At 34.2% G+C, this 23,534-nt stretch overlaps 1 long non-coding RNA gene across 1 annotated transcript; it reads left to right on the top strand.

Annotated features, from left to right (window-relative positions):
- Positions 1-4,263: 4,263 nt before the first annotated feature.
- On the top strand, positions 4,264-19,208 carry LOC125360971. Its single transcript, XR_007212848.1, has 3 exons — positions 4,264-4,429; positions 8,394-8,398; positions 19,199-19,208. It is a non-coding gene; the product is annotated as an uncharacterized LOC125360971 (long non-coding RNA).
- The last annotated feature ends 4,326 nt before the right edge of the window (positions 19,209-23,534 follow it).

The following is a 23,534-nucleotide window of genomic DNA, read 5'->3' as shown; positions in this document are numbered from 1 at the left end:
TAAAATTACAATCTTTCTAACTATTCTGCAATTCTTATTTTAACTGTTTTTAAATTATTTAAGTAGTTGTACAAAGGAGTTATCATTTAAGTCTATGAATGTAATATATATTGCTGTGTCAATGAATATATGTATATACACAATTCTTCTAAATATATTAAATCAATACAGTCAATTCTACTGAAAAGAAATCTTTTGTATAATTTTCATCTTATAAAACTCAAATTTTATCTTAGAAACTAGCCAAAGTCAGTTCATCCTTTCTATATTCTCCAGTGTGGTATCTCTCCAATCAGTTCCCAAAAGTCCATTAGGCGTTTTTTTTATGTCTCAAATTATTTCAAGTATGGACAGAATCCTCCCTTCCTATTCTCCTATTTGCTTTTCATTGTTCTGTAGTCTCTCACCAAGAATCTCAAGGCTTTTTCACGTTCTTCGGCAGTCCCATCAAATTCCTTCTTGTTTCTACTTTTCAGCCTTACAAAAAAAAAGGCCAATTTCGATACCATATGGTTTCGTTTTTATGATAGATAACCATAAATATTTCATTATAGAAAACCACCACCATTTTGTTATAAGACTGATTTTCAGATATCAATCGCTGCATAAAAATTTTTTTTCTAGCCCAAAACATATCCTTTTGATTACATTGACTATCACACTTTACAATTGTGTTGGCCCGGAATTAACTGAGAGATTTCAATCAGACAATCGTGTGCTCTTCATGGTGTCAATTCACTTGAGTTGGTAGTATTCCACAGGCAAATGGACTGATCATCATCTGGGTAGACAACTTACCATGATTGCACAGCAATATCATCATTCAGACTTCTCAAAAAAAAGCAGCTTTTATTAGAATGTGTATATGCTTAGGAGCTACATGAGTTCTTTATAACCAATAATATCAATATAAAATGTCATTTGCACTGTTTTCTATTGATCAAAAAAGTTCATTACAACCAGAACACATTCAAGGAAATGGAAGTAGCTTCTGCCTGTCAATGGCTGACATAGTAACGATGCTCTGGCTGTTTTACATTATTTAATATACAATGACCTATTTATTTAACACACAATTGTTTGTAATATCATTTTCTTTACACTTGTTTAGTCCTTCAAAACTTAGTACTTAAAACACACCACTTATATATGGCTGAATTTTATAGAGAGCTGTCATCTTAGTCCAGTGAGATTTTCGTTGACTCCATTATGCTGACAAGGCCTTAAACTGGCATTTTGTTAAAAATATAATAGAAAAGAAAACATTTTTTTATTCTGGTATTTACAGTTTTAGACAGTGTCAGCAAATAACAAAGAAAGCTATTTTTTTCTGAGTTAACACAATTTTTTTAAATAGGACTGAGAAGGATCAAGCATGATTGTCCACACTTGAAATCTCAGGAGAGAGATGCAGGAGGATTCTGAGTTCCAGGCTAGTATAGGCTACAACATGAGACCTCATGTCAACAACTCAATGGGGAAAAAGACAGTTTCTGCAGCCAATTATATTTAATACTTGATATTATCATTAAAAAGAGTACTTCTGGGCTGTGCCTGCCTCGGATACACGAGGCCCTAGGTTCGATTCCCCAGCACCACATATACAGAAAACGGCCAGAAGCGGTGCTGTGGCTCAAGTGGCAGAGTGCTAGCCTTGAGCGGGAAGAAGCCAGGGACAGTGCTCAGGCCCTGAGTCCAAGGCCCACGACTGGCCAAAAAAAAAAAAAAAAAAAAAAAAAAAGAATACTTCTTTTCCAGACCCGAGTTTGTTCTTCTATTGTTTATTACCTATTAATGTGTCCATTACTTTAAAAAAAAATTTTATCGTCAAACTGCTGTACAGAGAGGTTACAGTTTCATACATTAGGCATTGGATACATTTCTTGTACTGTTTGTTACCTCCTCCCTCATTCCCCCCTCTCCCCTCTCCCTTTCCCTTTCCCCCCATGAGTTGTTCAGTTGATTGACACCAAAGAGTTTTGCAAGTATTGCTTTTGTAGTCGTTTGTCTTTTTACTCTGTGTCTCTCGATTTTGGTATTCCCTTTCAGTTTCCTAGTTCTAATACCAGTATACACGGTTTCCAATGTACTCAGATAAGATACAGAGGTAGTGCAGGTACAACCACAAAAAGGGCATAGAAGAGGGTCATCAATAATAGAAGCTACTGTTTCACATCACATGCTGAAAGTAATTACAACAGTGATATAAAAGTGGCTTCCGTAACATGTAGTTCATTTCATGTTGCATCATCTTATGTGTTCATAAGGGTATAGCTATTGACCTCTTGTGATCCTCTGCTGTGACTAGCCTAAACCTGTGCTAATTATTCCCAATGAGGGAGAACGTAGAGACCAGGTTTCTTTGGGTCTGGCTCACTTTACTTAGTATAATTTTTTCCAAGTCCTTCCATTTCCTTACAAATGGGGCAATGTCATTCTTTCTGATAAAGGCATAAAATTCCATTACTTTTTAATACCAGGAATGGATGGCTTAAATGATAAGGATAATCTGAGGCTCAGGTGACCTTACTTTCTTTCAGATAGGATTTGCATTGGCTTTGTGACAAGCAGGCAGCAGCAATCTCCTTTCCCATTAATGTCATCAGAGATGGACAGACTCAAGTCTGGGCTCTTGTTTTTGTGAGGACTGATTTCTGTTTCCTTCTTCTTCAAAATGGCGAGACAAAGGATAAAGGGTGAACCAACCCAACACTGGTATTCACTCTTGGAAGTAAACTGTATAACTCGAGGGCATGAGGTATTGGGGGGAAGGGACCTTGGGAGGAAAATGAGGCAGGGGGCAACAAGTCTGACAAGAAATATACTCACTACCTTATGTCTGTAACTGTATCCTCTCTGTATATCACCTTGGCAACAAAGTAAAATAAAACAAACAAAATTATTCTGGAAGGTTTCTAGATACCCCCAATTCTTGGTGGGCATTTTTAAAGCATATATGATTTGCCCAGAATTGACTTCTGTCATCTCTACGCTTCCCTAAGCTTTTTTTTTGTGGCCCTCTGCTATCATTTCCTGGGGGTGGGGGATCTTGGAACACTACACAATGCTTGCTGTATTTCCTTCCTTCTTTATTTTAGCTCTATAATCCTGAGTAGTTTTATGCTTTCATGTATTGTTTGAGTTTTTTCTTTTCTTTTCTTTTTTTCTTTTTTATTTTTTGGCCAGTCGTGGGCCTTGGACTCAGGGCCTGAGCATTGTCCCTGGCTTCTTCCCGCTCAAGGCTAGCACTCTGCCACTTGAGCCACAGCGCCGCTTCTGGCCGTTTTCTGTATATGTGGTGCTGGGGAATCGAACCTAGGGCCTCGTGTATCCGAGGCAGGCACTCTTGCCACTAGGCTATATCCCCAGCCCTTAGTTTTTTATTTTTTTAAATGCCTCTTCTATTTTTTTAATTGTCTTTAAGAGGAATGCTAACTCAAATGACCAATTTGAAGGAATAGATGTTTATAGTTACTTTAAATGTTTTGTAATTAATAGAAGGATAATTTGGCTACCTATGTCTTTTGTTCTGTGATAATATATATAGAGAGAGACTGAGATATGAATTGTTTATATGAATACATGCATATATGGATAAATATGATGATATTACCTATGTGTATATGCATATGTGAATGTATACCTATGTCAAGCCACATATTTTCCTGTCTAGTACATTCTGCCTTGACTTTTATTAGAAATAATAAAATTCAGAATAAAATGGATTTCTAAGCTCATCTAGAAACAAATGCCTTTTATTGTTTAAGTGAACAAACCACACAATAAATACAGAACAGCCTTTCTGTTTCAGCTTTATGGAGGTTATGGTGTTTTCAAGGTGATTTAAATGGAAAAGCCATTAAATTACAGAGGCTGCAGATTCAAATATATAGATTTAATTGTATTTTCCAAAGAGAACCACTATAGCAACATGCTCAAATTCCAGAAGTATACCAAGTTATTTTGTATTTATTGTTATAAAGGTGTAAGCAGGAGCTATAATTCAGTAAAAAAAAAAAAAAAAAAAAAAAAACACACACAAAAAAAAACACAAAAAAAAACGGGGAAATGTTTCTAAACTTAAAAAAATACAGCTAATGAAGGTAAGTAGGAGGCAATCTCTGGCATAACAGTCCATTTTTGCTCTGAAAAGGTTGGCCTATCTTTTCAGACGCATTACCTTTTAGTAAGTATTTAGTGGTTGTTTTCATTACATATTATACATTTCATAATGAATTAAAAACCTTTCAGCCGGGCGCGGTGGCACGTGCCTGTAATCCCAGCTACTCGGATGGCTGAGCCCGGAGGATCGCTTGAGTCCAGGGGTTCTGGGCTGCAGTGCGCTATACCGATCGTGTGTCCGCACTAAGTTCGGCATCAATATGGTGACCTCCCGGGAGCGGAGGAACACCAGGTTGCCTAAGGAGGGGTGAACCGACCCAGGTCAGAGACCGAGCAGGTCAAAGCTCCCGTGCTGATCAGTGAAAACCTTTCATCCTTTTGGTTAGCAAGTCAAACCCACTAATAAACATTGACCAGACCTGTTTAATTATCCAGGGGGAAAAAATGAGTCTTCCTTAATTACATGAGATGACAATAATTATGCACTTTGTCAATATTTGCTTGATAAATAGCATGATAGTCTTTCAACATTCTTATAGACAACACCCTCAAAGTAAAGTACCTTTATTTTAGTCATATATATTAAGGAATGCTTCCATTAGTTGAAATGCACAATAAATATTTGTGCTTCTTTGTAGCATTTGGAAACAAAGAACTAAAAATTATTTTATTCTTAGATATCATCTTAAAGTTTTTGAAAGATAATAAAAATCATTATTCAAACCAATTCAGTTAAACGAATTTTTTTGCAGTCTAACTCAGACAAGTTGTCTAAGATTGAAACTTTCAAATTATGTGCCATCATTTTCGTTTGCTCATTCTGAGAATTCTTCTAACCCATGGTCACTCATTGTAAAATAGCAGATATTATTATGTTCTATTAATATTAAGAGAAAACTCTTTGTAGAAGAAATTAAAATACTAAACATTTAATGATAAATATTATAAGAAATGTACTCATTGCCTTACATATGAAACTGAAACCTCTCTGTACTGCACTTTGACAATAAAGAAGAAAAAATAGATATTAATTCAATCTTTCAATTTTTTGTGTTGAAATACAATTAAAGATTTCCTAATTGTGTTAGGTTTTACCCCTCTATGAAATTTAGTTCAGTTTGAAGATTAAAACTAAAGGCTGTTTTCCCTTGAGGTTTAAGCCTCTTGGCACTGCTCCTTATGAATTCATATCAATCCACATTCAATCCCCTCCTCTTTCATATAAACCCCTTGTAAATTTAAAACCAATTAAAGATTTCCCTATGCAACCAGAGATGATTTAGTGGGCATGTGCCACATACCACCTAACATACAAGAAGCATTTGTGATTATAAAGTCATTATCATAATTTGAGAGCTCTTTGAATTGTTGAATGATCTTTTATTGTAGAATACTATTTAAAATAGATTTAAGATAATTAGAGGGCTGGGGATATAGCCTAGTGGCAAGAGCGCCTGCCTCGGATACACGAGGGCCTAGGTTCGATTCCCCAGCACCACATATACAGAAAACGGCCAGAAGCGGCGCTGTGGCTCAAGAGGCAGAGTGCTAGCCTTGAGCGGGAAGAAGCCAGGGACAGTGCTCAGGCCCTGAGACCAAGGCCCAGGACTGGCCAAAAAAAAAAAAAAAAGAAAGATAATTAGAGATAAGGAAATAATGGTCACCCACAGCCTTGATTTTACATATTTATTTCTTCACATACAGGGGAAAAAATCTTTTAAATTCTCTTGTTCTCTTCTTACAAATTTTATTTGCAGGTTTGATATGAGCAGACAGCATGGTAGCAGTGAAGAAATACCTGTGAGGATGAATGAATATGATTCCTCCCTCTTCCACTCCCTCACTCTCTTCTTCCTTCCCTCAATTTCTTCCTTCTTTCCTTCTCTTATTTATTTATATTTTACTGGTACCTGGGTTTGAATTCTGCTACAAGCTTAATTAGTTTGCTTAGCTGCTGCTCTACCATTTGAGCCACATCTGTTACCTGGCTTTTTCTTTTCTTTTCTTTTCTGATTTGGAGGTGGAGTCTCTAAGACATTTCTCCCTGAGCTGTCCAGTAATTGTGATCCTTTCTCTGGATCACAGCTTCCTAAGTAGCTAGAATTACAGCGGACAGCTGCATACTATAGTTGCATGCATTTCTCTGAAGAGGCATATACTTATTTCATGATAACATCGAACGTATTTTTTCTTCTTTATTGTCAAAGTAAAGTACAGAGGGGTTACAATTTCATATGTAAGGCAAGTACATTTCTTATCCAATTTGTTAACTTCCCCTCTCATTCCCTCCCTAATCACTCCCTATTCCTCTCTCCCCCCATGAGTTGTACAGTTGGTTTACACCAAATGGTTTTGTAAGTATTGTTTTTGGAATCATTTGTCTTTTTATCCTTTGTTTCTCGATTTCAGTATTACCTTTCCCTTCCCTAGTTCCAATACATGTATACATAATATCCAGAGTACTCAGATGAGATACAGTGATAGCACAGGGTAAAAACACAGGAATGGAATAGGAGGGAAGACCAAAAAACGGTACAGTTTCACATATGTTGAAAAATATTACAATAATGATATTTGTTTCCATAACTTGAAGTTCACTTTGCTTAGTATCATCTTATTTGTTCCTAAGGGCATAGCTATTGGGCTATTGTGATCTTCTGCTAATACTAGCCTATATATGTACTAATTATGCCCTATGAGGGAAACCATAGAGTCCATGTTTCTTTAGGTATGGCTCACTTCACTTAGTATAATTTTTTCCAAGTCCTTCCATTTCCTTACAAATGGGGCAGTGTCATTCTTTCTGATAGAGGCATAGAATCCCATTGTGTATATGTACCACATTTTCCTGATACACTCATCCACTGAGGGGCATCTGGGTTGCTTCCATATTTGAGCAAGGACAAATTGTGCTGTGATGAACATAGTTATATTAGAAGTGCTCTACATCACTGGCCATAAAAGAAATGCAAGTCAAAACAACATTGAGATTCCTCCTCACTCCAGTAAGAATGTCCATTAACAAAAAACTAATAATAGCAAATGCTGGAGAGGATGTGGCCAAAAGGGAACCCTACTACACTGATGGTGGAAATTTAATCTTGTTCAACCACTCTGGAAAGCAGTATTGATGTTCTTCAGATGGCTAAACATAAAGCTCCTCTAAGACCCAGCAACCCCTTCTTTTGAGCATCTATCCAGAGATTACAAGCAATACCACACTAAAGCCACATTGAATGTTTTAAGGGGTAACTCTTACATTATATAAAAATACAGCTTTACAGAAATGGGATTTTATTCAGAGCAGAATATATAAAACAAAAATAGGATTTCTGTTCTTTTAGTACTCATTGGAATATAAATGTAACAAAGAGCTATTATAAATAAAAGATATGACAATAAATTTGAGTGTATTCAAGTGTAGTGTGTGTGTGTATGTGTGTGTGTGTGTGTGTGTAGGTACAGGGGTTGAGCTCAGGGCTTAGGCACTGTCCCTGAGCATATTTTTTATATACCACTTGATCCAAAGCAACACTTCCAGGTTCTCTGTTAATTTACTGGAAATAAGAGTCTGGGGAGCTTTCTAGCCTCAGCTTGCTTTGAAGCATTATCTTCAGATCTCAGCCTTCTGATTAACCAGTGTTAGCCACCAGTGCCCCTCTTTTTCAAGAACATTTTTTTTCAAATTTGCCACAACTCTTAAAATGATATTTAAGTAGTTGTACAAGGGAGTTGCCATTTAACAAAGCAGTTTATGAATACAATATACCTTGATCAACAGTATATTTTCAACATTCTCACCCATCTTTCTACTCATTCCTTCTCTTACTCTTCTTGATTTTGTAAGACATAAATGGAATTATTCAATTCATGCTTTCTATCTTCTGTTCTTCATTCTTCTACCTCTTTCCCTTTGACCCCACCCTGCCTCTTTCAAGTACTCACTTCCTGGTGTTTATTTTGTTGAACTTTGACTGACTTTTTAAGGAATTACACACTTTGTGTTCTCCCTGAATCTACCATATTTCAGTCAATACATTTGTATGCACTTGCATTAATATGGAAAATATTGATTACTTTCTGAATCCTATGATACCTACAGTGCCTTTCCTCTGTCTAATCCTGGATTATTTTAGCTGAGTGTATGGTTTCTTGATGACAATTCTGTTTCTTTCAAAAGTTACATAAACAAACTGCTTTGTTAAATGTCAAAAAAAATCAGTACATAACCTGAAAATTAAGAAAAGTGAGGGAACAAGTGGGTTGGGAAGGATGGGTAAGAATGTTGAGACTGATGACATTGACCAAGATGTACTGTATTCATAAATTGCTTTTTTTTTAATGGTAACTCCTTTGTACAACTACTGAAAGATAAAAACATTCAAAAAAAGTTTGCTGTCTTCTAGCCCATAGTACTGTCAACTAGAAAGGCCATAGCACTCTCTCTCTCTCTCTCTCTCTCTCTCTCTCTCTCTCCACTGTATTTTGTGTTACTGCCTCATTGAACCTGCTATCTGCAAGTGAGACCACATTTTATTCTCCGTTTATCTAATTTCCCTGACTCTTTTGCATCCTGCAAAAATATTACTGCTGAGAAATTTCCTGAAGTTCATACTTTCTCTCTTGAGCTCTGCTGCTGTACCTGCAACACTGGATGTTCTTACAAAGCTTCTCTCATTGCGAAGGAATCTCATGAAGTTTTATGAAAGGTCTGTCTTCAAACTGCATTCTTCCCAATCTCAGCCTCCTGAACATCTAAGATTACAGGTGAAACCAAAACCAATCTTATCTGTCCTTATTCTCTCTCTCTCCGTGTGTGTGTGTGTGTGTGTGTGTGTGTGTGTGTGTGTGTGTGTGTCTATTCTAGCGGTTTAACTCAGGGCCTGGTTTCTTCCTGATGTCTGCAGCTTTTTAATGTATTTTTTTCACAAGGTTAGACTGTACCACTTGAGCTACAAATCATCTTTCAGCATTATTGGTAGTTAATTGGAGGTAAGATTCTCATGGACCTTCAAGGCCAGGCTCTCTTCTAACCAATAATTTTGGATATCAGCCTCCTGAGGCAGTAGCATTACTACTGTAAGAAACCAGTCCTCAAATTTTATCTGAATGTTTTTTTTTTCAAATTTGCCACATTTTAAATATTATAAGTAATTGTACAAAGGAGTTGACATTTAACAAAGCACTTTATGGACACAATGAATCTTGACGAATGTTACCCTGGCTTCTAGCATTAGCCTTAAGAATAAATCACGGAGACAGTGTTTCGAGTGGGTCTAGTGTGCTGCCTGAAAATGTTACCTTTACAACATGCATAGTAACCTATTTTCACCTCTTTCAAGTCCAAGTCAATTCTTGCACACAGGGCCTCACAAATCTGCTATCTGAAAATAAAATTTGATTGTAGTTTTCTAAAATTTCATACTGACAATTTCATAGTATTTGGATTCATAAAATTGGCTTTTATCTAACACAATGGTTTGACATATCCTTTCATATTTTATACATATAAAGAACTGATTCATTTTTATTGCTAACTAGTTTTATAACATATATATGTTCCCCCTTTTGTTATTGTTTTCTCCTCTGTATTACAGAAACTAAATTATTAGCTCCAATTAGCATAATGGGATAGAAATACATTAGAAGTATAGAAAACAAATAGGGGATTACATTTACTTTTGTGCTTGCTTTACAATTTATATTATAGACTAAATTACCAAATTATAGACTTCTATTTTTCCAACTTTTCTGAATATATACACAGAGTTTATCATAGACACACCAGCAGGAACAAAAATTATTTTGTTGAAAGACTCCATTCCTTATAGTGCCAAAATTGTTGTTTTGAAACTGCTATGCATGAAACCATAATACTGGAATAATGGAACCCTAATGAATGTAAGTCGCTATTTAAAATAGAAGCTAATCAGTGGGATAGTGCTGCAAGTGTTTAAAGATGGATATTACTGCTGTGTGGTAACACAAGTCATATTTCAAAAGCGCTTTATGCGTATGTTTCTCTTAAATATAATTCCATCATTTAGTTCTAAGAGATGTGCCATTTAGACTGCAATGCTTCCAAAACAACCAATAAAAGGAAGAGAAATTTTAAAAGTTTTCTAGTATTTTCTTCCTTCTGCTTTCCTTCTTTCTCTTTCCATTTATTTTACCACTGTGCCATTCTTAGATACAGGAAAAAAGAAGCCAAGCCCAAGTATTTGTACTTTAGTACATAATGAAATTTAAGAGTGCATGACACACAGTGACTAAGCCAAGAGGTTTCTCACTTAGAGCAAAACACTTAATGAGTACACACAAATGGGCACACACACACACACACACACACACACACACACACACACACAGATACATATACCTACACACATCCTAGACCATATGCCAAATACCTGGTACTCTTCTTACAAAGTCCCAAGACTACTTCTCATTAATTTTATGTCCTCTGACCTTGTATCTTTCTTCCCATAGAAGACCATATGAAAAATTTCTTGAAACATAGCTATTTGAAAAGTTTCTGTGTAGACAGAATGGATGCTTTTGGTCTGAGTAGCTCACATACACATATAGTGTAGTGAACAATGAGTGGTAGCTGTAGTCAAGTGCCAGGGGGACAAACCAGCTCTTCTGTTGCTGTCACTTTCTCTCTACTCTTCCTAGGAATAAAAAACTTGAACCTGAGCTTTGCCTTCTAGGTCAACAAGAAGTTAATTTGTCATGGCATGGAAATCTTTTATTTAAATATTAAATGACTAATTTTAATGTCATACTACTTATATCTGTCAGTGAATTTACATTTGAATTCTTGTCTTATCCTTGAAATTTTCAAAGTAAGCTTGATCAACTTACTGTTAGATAAAAATACATCACATATAAAATACTATTTTAAGTAACACTATATTTTTCATGAACCTTTCAACTAGATTCATTCATCCAAAGTAAGTATGCTAAGGAGAAAATGATAGAAGTCTTTCTTCCTTCCTCCCTTTCTTCTTTCCTTCCTTTCTTCCTTCCTCCCTTCCTCCCTCCCTCCCTCCCTCCTTCCTTCCCTCCCTCTCTCTCCCCCTTCCTTCCTTCCTTCCTTCCTTCCTTCCTTCCTTCCTTCCTTCCTTCCTTCCTTCCTTCCTTCCTTCCCTCCTTCCTTCCTTCCTTCCTCCCTCCCCCCTCTCTCTTTCCTTCTTTTTTCTTTCTTTCTTTCTTTCTTTCTTTCTTTCTTTCTTTCTTTCTTTCTTTCTTTCTTTCTTTCTTTTTACCTTTCATTCTTTCTGGCTCTGTTTCCTATTAGAAGAGGAAAATGAAACACAATAGAGAAATAGCTACACAATTTCAAAATGATCAAATTAGAATATCAGTGAGGGGTTTTATACATTCCACAAAAGCCAATAATTTAACAATGTTTTAATAACAAAGCTAAGCATCAGCAATCAGAATTATAATCAAGTTCAAATAATAAACCATTAAGATCACTAAAGGAAGAACTGATAAATCAGAGTTGTTGAAATAACTAATAATATCTGAATGAGAATTATACTAATTATAAATGAGAGAAGTATTTAGGAAATGCTAGAATTAAAACTAGTAGACCTAGAAGTATAGTTACATATAAAATAAGAAATGAGAAGTATATAGGAGAGATGAGCCATGAATTTTTCAGTTTCTAAAATGTCATCTTCAGAAATACTTAGATATCTGAAATAAACTGAATTCATTTTGGAAGACATTGAGAATTATTTTCTACAAATATCTGCTTAATGTGTATATATAAACATCAGCCTTAAAATTGTAATGTGGAGTTTTCAGGCCTCTCAGGAAATATGGGTGAAAAAATAAAATATATTTGTGAAGTGTGCCTGTATTGTAACTGATCTTTTTTTTGGGGGAGGGGGCCATATGATTTACTTTATATCTGTTTTCAACATGGCCATAGGTTTTTGTAATATTTACAGTTTTGTCTTGATATTTCAATTTTATAAATTGTAAATGCATAATTTATGTTCTGTACCTACTTTTTAAATTTATTTTTTAAAATATATTTTTATTATCAAACTGAATTACAGCGAGGTTACAGTTTTATACATTAGGCATTGGATACATTTCTTTTACTGTTACCTCGTCCCTCATTCTGCCTCCCCCCTCCCTCTTTCCCTTCCCTGTCCACCCCACGAGATGTTCAGTTGTTCAGTTCATTTTCATCATACAGTTTGTAAGTATTGCTTTTGTAGTTGTTTGTCTTTTTTTTTTTTTTACCCTGTGTCTCTCGATTTTCGTATTCCCTTCCAATTTCCTGGTTCTAATATCAGTATACAAGGTTTCCAATATACTCAGATAAGATACAGAGATAGTGTAGGTACAACCACAGGAAGGTGATACAGGAATATCATCAATAATAGAGGCTACAGTTACATATGGCACGTTGAATGTATTTACAACTGTGATATAACAATCATTTCCATAACATGGAGTTCATTTCCCTTAGCATTATCTTATGTGTTCATAAGGGTAGAGCTATTGGGCTCCTGCGATCCTCTGCTGTGAGGAAATGAGAATGGCCAAGAGGCATATGAAAAGTGCTCTACATCACTGGCCATAAAAGAAACGCAAATCAAAACAACATTGAGATTCCATCTCACCCCAGTAAGAATGTCATATATCAAGAAAAGTAACAATAACAAATGTTGGAGGGGATGTGGCCAAAAGGGAAGCCTACTTCATTGTTGGTGGGAATGTAAACTGGTTCAGCCACTCTGGCAAGCGGTATGGAGATTCCTCAGAAGGCTAAACATAGAAATCCCCTATGACCCAGCAGCCCCACTTTTGGGTATCTATCCAAAAGACCACAAACATAATCCCACTAAAGCCACCAGCACAACAATGTTCATCGCAGCACAATTTGTCATAGCTAGAATCTGAACCAACCCAGATGCCCCTCAGTAGATGAGTGGATCAGGAAAATGTGGTACATATACACAGTGGAATTTTACGCCTCTATCAGAAAGAATGACATTGTCCCATTTGTAAGGAAATGGAAGGACTTGGGAAAAGTGATACTTCTGTACCTACTTTATTAATTTAAATTTTAATAAATATAATACATGTTTTCTCTTTATGTAACCATGAAACTTCGGTTTATTTATCTCAACTTTTTTCCATTTTTTATTGTCAAAGTAATGTACATAGGGGTTTCAGATATGTAAGTAAGGCAGCGAATGCATTTCTTATCAAACTTAAGTGTGAAAAGCTTGTGTAGGTACTTAATGTGATCCATTTGGATCACATTGTAAAATCTCAACCATGATCTCTTAGATTATGCTGCAATTAATTTTTAATTCTAGAAATATTTAAGAACATGTCTGCAATACTGAATTCCTACATGGTATTTCTGAATATATCCTTTTCTAATGAGTAGCTTGATTATCTTGTATTTTTGAAGGCATCTGTTTGCATCTTCCTATTTCATATGAAATCAAGTTTTGACTTGTAGAGCTCCACATGAAGACGTCAGAATGAATGCCTATTCATTTTCTGTGGATCTATGCATGGATCTGGATTGTAATAATGAAATATTAAAGTAATGCTTAAAATTTAGCATCAGATAAATATGTATTTAAAGAATCAAAGCAAGCCTATAAAAGATGGCATTCACTTATATTATTGAAGAAATATTTACTTCTAATTCACTGAATCAGGGTCTGTATTTCTAATTGAAAATGAAAAATATAAATGAATAAATAAGAGTAAATTAGCATTGAATTGCTTCATGTATGTGATTTAAATATGCATAGGGCTTATGGTGATGAAGTTGTCTCTTGAGTTGTTGTGCTACATGATATAGATATATGATTCTTTGTAACTTAATGCCATACCCTGTGCTGAGTGACATTTGATGACATAGGTGAACACAGGGATCTAGGACATTATGTAGTGAGTGCTTTGAACTAAAGTATGGCTTTATAAAATTTACTTATGTTTGCATTCATTTCACATCTTTCAAAGGCAATGCTCAAATGGATTTGATTTCCTTTATGGTCTTCTATCCACCTTAGAATCAAATATTACTTTCTGTATTATCTGGGGGAAAAAAAACAAATAAAATTATGAATCTTAAATCGTCCAGGCACAAAAATATGTATAACATCAAACTGAAGCACTCATAAACATTCTACTCTGTAACACAATAGGCTACATGACTAGTTCTTAGGAGAACTATAACACTTTGGAAATATAAAACACATTTTCTATATTTCTTCAAAGAATCATACAATACTGTTTAAATTTACCAGGCAATATTTCACAGATTTCTATTCAATTTTAATAAATTTGATAGCAGCTGGTCCTACCATTTCTTTAGGTATTCTAAAAAAAAAAACAAACACCATTTTCTTAGTGATTCAATCTATTATCACTGAGTATGTATTGATTAAAAGCATTACTGGTCATATTCAGTTATTTTAAAGGAGCACTCTACACAGGCACTTGGATAAAAAGACAAAAAATTAAAAGTTTCAGAGGCAGATAAAAAAAATAAAGTCACTTACATAGTAATTTATTTTTCTGTCACTTGTGGGGTTTGAAGTCTGGGCCTGGGTGCTATCTCTGAACTCTTTAGCTCAAGGCTAGTGTTCTACTACTTGAACCACAGAACCAGTCCCAATTTTCTGGTGGTTAATTGTAGATAAGAGACTCATGGACTTTCCTGCTTGGGCTGGCATTGAACCTTGAACTGCAATCCTCATACCTCAGCCTCCTAATTGGCCAGGACTACAGGCATAGTGCCAGGCTACATAGTAATATTAAGCTATAATATTTTTAAAATGTAATAAATACATGGAAGGAAAACAATTACTAATCCACTAAAAATTATGCCTACGAATATATAACATTTAAAATATTTAACTTAATTAGAAAAACTTAGATGAGAAAATAATCATTATTAAAATAATGGAATCAATTGAACATATTATAAACGCAGAACATCATCAATGTATTAAACAAATGAACTGATTACTTGATGAATGCCAAAGACATTAAGTTAATCATGTGTTTGTAGCTGCAGTCTAAGGTGAAGTGTGGACTAGACAAACCCAGGAACTGCTTCTCATTAATCATTTCAGATTAGTGCTTATGACAGCAGCACTGTTGCTTATAACATTGGTGGTGATTTTTTTTACAACTAATAGACTATTTCTTCGAGTAGCTTTAGGATGGCAGAAAAAATTGAATACATATATATATTTCATATATATTATATAGAAAGATGATAAATAAGAGATCTATCTATCATCTAGCTAACTAGCTAGCTATGTCTAACATTATCTTTCTATCATCCATATTTATTAACCTTTCCTCTCTGTGTTGAAGACTTACAACTGGGTGGTATTTTAGTTACAACAGACAAATAAATAGATTTGGTGCCTTATAATTTATTTCTAAAATTCCAATATATGCAACAGATACTAATTCCCTTACATTGAATTTAGAAACTTTGTATTTATTTATTATTTTGGGCACATGGGGGATTTTTAAATTTGATTCTTTGAAGTTTTCTATACAGAGAAATACATCATATGTGATCAAAGACTATTTTTTGTTAATAATGTTTTCATCAGTCTCCAACCTTTATAACTCCCTCCTCAATGTTAATATTTCATTACATTAGTTAGTGTTTTAAGACTTCCTTGATAGGCTTTCTACCTTACAGGAAAAAGTGTTAGCTTTTTTATTATTAAGCATATTGGTAACTATAGATGTTTTGCAAGCATTTATTTGACTTATTTTCTTATCATATTCTTGCTCTACATTTAACTGCTGGTAGTTGAAATTGCATGCATTCTTTATCAAATTTTAGAAGTTATTCTTTGTTATAAATTAGATAAAACAGATGTAAAAAATTGAATAGTTGTTGGATAACATTATTGTTTTTATTCCTATTTACTTATTTGATTTTTTTTTATTTTTTGATTTGTTTTTTTTGTTTTTATTCTCTGGAAGAGCTAATTTTTTAGTTCTTTTATATCCAGGGGAGACAATAATCTCTTTCCTTGATATGATATAAAATTTCAACTTATAAAAATCTGGGAATGTGTTGTAGATGTAAAGTGCTTGTCTAACATGCATGAAGCTCTGGGTTCAATTCCTCCACACCTCATAAACAGGAAAAGCTGGAAGTGGCATTGTGACTCAAGTGGTAGAGTGCTCGCCTTGAGCAAAAAGAAGCCAGAGACAGTGCTCAGGCTCTGAGCTGAAGCCCCAGGACTGGTAAAACAAACAAACAAACAAACAAAAACCCCACAAGTTACAAAGTTTACATATGTCCAGCAAATAAAAACTAAAGAAGTGAATCAAAGCAGAATGGGTTGACTATTTATAATCCAAGCTACTGAAGAGGCTGAGGTCTGAAGACTCACATTCCACAATGGTTCAGGGAGAAAAGTTCAACCTGATCTCCCTACTGGTAGCCAGTAGAATACTAGAATAGAGGCACACATTTTTAGAGTGCTGTTGAGGGGAAAAAGCTAAGCTATAGCACAAGGCTTTGAGTCCAAGCCCTTATTCCATCAGAAAAACAGAGCAATCAAAGAAGAAATATGTTAAACTAATATTTATATGGCAAAAAAAGAAAATGAGGGTTTTTTTTTACATGTTTGGCTTGTAAAAATGAATTTGATAAATATTTGTTTAATACCCTGCATTTGGTAAAACTCAGTCACCATGCCTATCTATGAAGCCCAATATTTCTCAAATTAACCCTAAATAACATTTATACAAGCATTTTTTCAACTGGTACATTTACTCTGTAAATAAATTGCACTAAACCAATAAACTTATTTGAACACAAGCCATAAAAAGTCAGTATGTTAGATATAATACTAAGTATATTGAAACATAAAATGTGGTCATTATCTTTGAGAACTTTGCATTGTATTACAGAAGAATAAGCAAATGAATGTGTACTGTTTAAATACAAAATGCATTAATATCAGAAAAAATATAAAAATGGAGTAAATGGAAAACTGTAATGCACACCTGTAAAATCAATCAAAGTGGCCACAGTTATTCTGGCTTTCAAAGGAAGAAAATATCTAAAATAGGTAACCTTAATGACAATTGACTTTACAATAACAGTCTAGTCATTCTATTCCCTGTGTCAAATGTTTGAACGTCTTTCTATGCTCTCATAAACTGTATATTTCCTAATTCCCTCTAGATATCCTGCATAACGAAATGCTAAGAGCTAGCTTGAATTATCAACCTTAAATCATCCATTTTTCCTACATCCTCCCCTCTTACAAACCACACAAAGAAGTGGACTAGTGATGGTTACCAGAAAATATTGCACAACTTTACAATAGCAATTAAGTACTACGACTAAATGAGTAACTAATGTGAAGATGACATTGTCCCAAATTGCCAATACAATTTCTAGAATCATTTTCTAGACAATAAATTTGACTTTCACTTGTTTAAAAACACAGAATAAATTTACCCATAATCTAACATTGAAGACAGAATACTTTGTGAAATCATCTTTTATACACTTGAATTTAATCTACCCAAATCCACTACCCCATCACTTCAGATGTTTGACTTTTCTGGAGGAAAAAAAAATAAAATAAAATAGATTTTCAGAATTGAAAATCTGGGACCCGAGATGACTATAGTTAGTTAATTCAAAAGCATATTAGTCTAAGTTTGATATTTTACCCACCTTTAAAGATGAGATGCTTATTATTTTATATTCTCATTGCCTACTTTAAATTTACCTCTTGTGAATTGCTATTGCTCAGGATCATTTGTAGAAAGTACTTTTTCAAATATTCGAGAGTTTGTAATACATTAAGATATTATACTTAGTAAATCACCATATTTCTTCCCAATATCAAATCATTCCTTAAACCTACACACTACATTTTTACATCTCTTTCATATATTAAATAGGAAAATATTTATAATACTTATATTTTAAATGATGAAATTCAATTGGTTCATATTCAAATTTAGAGAACAATAAAACATTTTAATTTTATTTTATTGTCAAGGTAATATAAGGAGGGGTAATATGTAAGTTAATATATAGTTATGTGAAGTTCTTGTCAAACACTATTATCCCATCCCTCATTTTTCTCCCACTTTTCCTCCCTGAACCCCACCCCAAATTGTAAAGTTCATTTCTAACAAGAATATCTTTAAGAGTTGAATTTGAAGGATGTATTTTCTGTAAAGAAATAGTGAACCCTAAAAGCTAATATAAAATCCAGAACAACTCTTGAAAAGGTTGTTCTCAAGCAGATTATTTTCATTTTATGCACATGTAAAACCGAATATGTTATGCATGTGTTAAACCTACTAATGATGCCTACATGTTTAATGTGTTATACGTGCAAAAGTGCCCTCTTTTTATTTTATTTTCTTGCTCAGCTCTGAGTGTTTGAGGTTTTACTTTTTATTTTATTTTTGGGGGGCTTGAACTCCTGTCCTGGGAGCTGTCTCTGATCACCTCAGCTCAAACCTATCATTCTACCACTTGAGCCATGGGCCTACTTGCAGTTTTCTGATGATTAATTGGAGGTAAGAGTCTCATGAACTTTCCTGCCCTTGCTGGCTTTGAATCTCAGTCCTCAGATCTCAGCCTTCTGCTTAACTAGGATTACAGGCATTAGCCACCACCACCCAGTGTGTTTGAGTTTTATTCAATTCCAGGACGTGAGTGGTAGTTATGGAATGTAAAGTAACCTGGTCAGTTTTGCTAAGGATATATCCTTCTGTAGGGAGATGGTTTTGTAATTAAAATGAAATTCATTTCTGGATGATGGGGCTAACAGACCTGCTGAAGAAATTAGTAACAGCAAATATGTCCATTAGGTAAGTCATCATTTTAAGTGTCTGTATGAAGTAAAACCGTTTCATCCACCAAACAGATGAGAGATTGATGGTAGACAAATCTTGCCCAATTTGTCACTGTTATGTACATAATGAAGTTGCATCATCAGAAGGCTTGTAATTTGAATCCCAAACTACTAAATTTACAGTCAAATGAGCACAATGTAGTTCTTGAATGAAGGAAGAACACAAAAAGTTAAGAAGGGAACTATATTCTTTTCTCCTGCAATCCAACCTGATTCCTAATGATGATGTGAGCACATGATCCCTGGAACTCAGCCCACTTTCCCATCTGAGTATTCAGATGTTGTCAACTCACTCATGATGGCTGACCAGGACAGATGTTAAAGTTGTGGTTCTTGATTGACCTTGTTGAGCTACTGAGTCTACTCTGGAATGCCAGACATTGATTTACAGAGAGAATAATGGTATTTGTTTGTTGCAGACCAAAATACAAAGGTAATGCAATTTCTATTACCACCAGACTCTAACTCAAAAAAAATTCCATTTTTTCACATTGGAATCTAACCTATTTGCCACTAAATTACCACCTCATAAATTGACAAACTACTGCTCACATTTGAGCATGTAGTTTATTTATTTATTTTTAAATTGTTAGTGTCAAACTGATATACAGAGAGGTTACAGTTTCATACATTAGGCATTGGATACATTTCTTGTACTGTTTGCTACCTTATCCCTCATTCCCTCCTCCTCTCTCCCTCTTTCCTTCCCCCCCCATGAGTTGTTCAGCTGATTTACACCAAACAGTTTGCAAGTATTGCTTTTGTAGTCATTTGTATTTTTACCCTGTGTCTCTAGATTTTGTTATTCCCTTTCAGTTTCCTAGTTCTAATACCAGTATACACAGTTTCCAATGTACTCAGATAGGATACAGAGATAGTGCAGGTACAACCACAAGAAGGGCATACAAGAGGATCATCAATAATAGAAGCTACGGTTTCACATTGCATGCTGAAAGTAATTACAACAGTGACATAACAGTCGTTTCCATAACATGGAGTTCATTTTACCTAGCATCATCTTATGTGTTCATAAGGGCATAGCTATTGAGCTCTTGTGATCCTCTGCTGTGACTAGCCTAAACCTGTGCTAATTATTCTCTATGTGGGAGACCATAGAGTCCTTTTTTCTTTGGGTCTGGCTCACTTCACTTAGTGTAATTTTTTCCAAGTCCTTCCATTTCCTTATGAATGGGGCAATGTCATTCTTTCTGATAGAGGCATAAAATTCCATTGTGCATATGTACCACATTTCCCTGATCCATTTGTCTACTGAGGGGCATCTGTTTTGGTTCCATATTCTAGCTATGACAAATTGTGCTGCAATGAACATTGTTGTGCTGGTGGCTTTAGTGTTTTGTTTTTGTGTTTGTTTATTTTTTACTTTTTTTTTTCTGGTCTTTTGGGTAGATGCCCAAAAGTGGGGCTGCTGGGTCATAGAGGAGCTCTATGTTTAACCTTCTGAGGAATCTCCATACCGCTTGCCAGAGTGGCTGAACAAGTTTACATTCCCACCAACAATGAAGTAGCGTTCCGCTTTTGGCCACATCCCCTCCAACATTTGTTATTGTTACTTTTCTTAATATAGAACATTCTTCTGGGGTGAGATGGAATCTTAATGTTGTTTGGATTTGCATTTCTTTTATGGCCATTGATGTAAAGCACTTTTTCATATGTCTCTTGGCCATTCTCATTTCCTTATCAGAGAAGTCTCTTTTTAAGACTTTAGCCCACTTGTTGAGAGGGCTATTGGTTCTTTGCAGTTTTGTTTTGTAGGAATGTAATTTCTTTAGTTCTGCATATGTTTTAGATATGAGGCCTTTGTCTGTTGCATGTAATTTAAATGCCAATTTTTATTTGAAGTCTTCCAAAACAGGAAATACAATATCTTCCCTGTTATCATATATCATGAATATAGCTCTTATGGCAGAATTATTTGTAGAGTAAGCACAGTATATTGAATAGTTCTCTGAGTTATTACTTATATTCCTTGGCATCAAGAGCAGAGCTTGAAATACAATAAATACTCAATAATTGCATTTGACTAAATTAAATTTAAATATCTAAAACTTCAATTAAAGTAATTTAATTGTCCGACTCTCCTTAGAATTTATATTTTAACACTGACCGAAAATACACTAACCAAATAATTTAATTATAAAATTTTAAAACAATTTTTGCTTCTTTTTTGCCATTCAGGAAAATTCAATAAACTGAAATTACATTCCTTTGAAAGATATTTTAAATTAATAATTAGAAATACAAAATAAGTATTATATGTTTTGAAAAAGGTTGTGTGTGTGCAGAGATGGAGAGACAAAGGGTGAACAGATGCAGCAGTGATACTCAATAAACAATTCGTTAAACATGAACCACAAGAAACAATTTGTGGATGGAGATGGGAGTGAAAAACTGGGAGAGAGAAAGGGAAGGAGTGACATCGTCCAAATATACTCATTAACTGACTTCTGTAATTCTAAACCATCTATATATCCTTTGTAATAACAATAAGAAAAATATATAAAGAAAACAGCAGACATCTTAAAAATTACTAATCTGATTAACATTTATGCAGTGATCCTCATGCTGAATTAAGAATTAAGTAATATGAAATCTTACACAAGTTAAACACTGTGGAGGAAATATAGAAATTCTTATTTTTAGCTAATTAGGATGACTTACATGAATATGAATAAATATGAAACAAAAGAGACTAGCTTAGAGAAGTGAATATCTTTAAACTTTGTAAATTTCCAGAGGTGTTTTGATTACAGCCTATTTTTAATATTTTGGTCATCCTCTATGCAGACTTCCAAACTGCAGTGACCATTTGCCTTCCATTTTTTCACAAGCTGACTGAAACTTAGCTTCTGATCTTAGTTGTAGCTTTGATTTGATTTGAACTTTCTTGATGATTAATACTATTGAATAACTTTTCATAAAACCATCAGCACAATGTTTATAGTAAAACATCTATCCAGTGATTTACATACTTTTCTCCTTTTTACATTTTTTTTTGCAGATTTGGGGATCAGCCCCACAGTCTGGCACAAGTGAAAGAAATACACTCCCACTGGACTATACCCTGGTCCTCTATTGATAGTATTGTAAATATGTTGGTTGTACTAGTACTTGTTTCCTATTGAATTGCATGAGGTTATATATTTTGAAGAGTAACCACTTATTAGATTCACAGTCTGGAAATATTTTCTCCTATTTCCTCTTGTATTCTACTGATATAAACCAACAATCAACTTTATATATTTAAAAGAATTGAAATTAGAGCCTATAAGAAATATCTGTATTTTTATGCCCATTTCAGTACTGTTCAAAATAGCCAAGCTATTGACCTGATGAGTAAAGACAATGTGAAATATACATACCAATGTGAATACAGGTATTTCTCATTCTTTCAACAAACAAAATTCTGTCCTTCGGGAAAATGTAACAGAAACTGGAAAGGACATGCTAAGTGAAAGAAATCAGGCACAGATAGGCAAACATTGAATGTTTCCTGTTTCTACATATATTAGGTATCTGAAAATAGATTAGTTAGTGTCTAGGCTAAGGGATTATGGGAGATATGTTTCAGGGGGAAAAAAACTCATATTAAGGTTATTTCAAACAAGATTAACATATTCTCCAAATCTGCTGTACAACATAATGTGTATAGTTAACAAGTGTATTATTTACAAAATATTAGATCTTCAATTATCAAAAAAGACAAAAACAAACACTATGTTTGTTTATCACTATGGTCATTGTATTGTAAGGCATTTTATTACATGTTTAAATTAACCCGTGTGCACACTAATATGTATAGTTCTTAACATATCAAGTATGCCATATAAATTTAAATCAAATTGTTAATGTGTTATATTTGGAATGTTTTATAAAATAAAATTATAGAAAATATGGGAATATATCTTTGAAAAAAATTCAACTGAGATAAGATAAAATTATAGAAAATAATTAAAATTCAATTTCCTCTGAGATTCTCACTGTTTTTACAGAAAGAATAGTTGTTCCTTATTAATTTTTGTTTATATAATTGATATTTTTCACATCCTTAAAATACATAATTATTACATTTTGGGAAAAGAAAACAATGTAGTAGCACTAAGAAAAAATAGCATCCTATATTTCTGTGTCCCCCATCCCCTATGAATTTAGTGATCAGCTGAATTCTCCCATAAGATTTTCTGTTCAGGTGTTTTTCCTTACAGTAGGTTGAATGTAAAATTCACAAACTGGTTAGGGTCAGTTACATTCTTCTTTTAAGAGAGGTATAATTTGATTCACAATTTTAATAAGTGGGGTTTTAATTAAAGCTTAAATAAAATCAGTTGCAGGCTTTTTTTTTGTATTTTTTTAAACCTCCATGAATTTTATTAATTTTCAAGTTCTACTTCGAGGCAAAATGCATTATCTGACTACTATGCATACTTGCAAATTCTATTTTTACTGAATTTATTTCTTGTGGGTTTAATGTTG

This window comes from Perognathus longimembris, chromosome 12, assembly GCF_023159225.1.
Source record: "Perognathus longimembris pacificus isolate PPM17 chromosome 12, ASM2315922v1, whole genome shotgun sequence".
In the NCBI taxonomy this organism is placed as follows: domain Eukaryota; kingdom Metazoa; phylum Chordata; class Mammalia; order Rodentia; family Heteromyidae; genus Perognathus; species Perognathus longimembris.
Note: the sequence above shows the minus strand (reverse complement) of the source record. Positions and strands in the feature narration are given on the sequence as shown.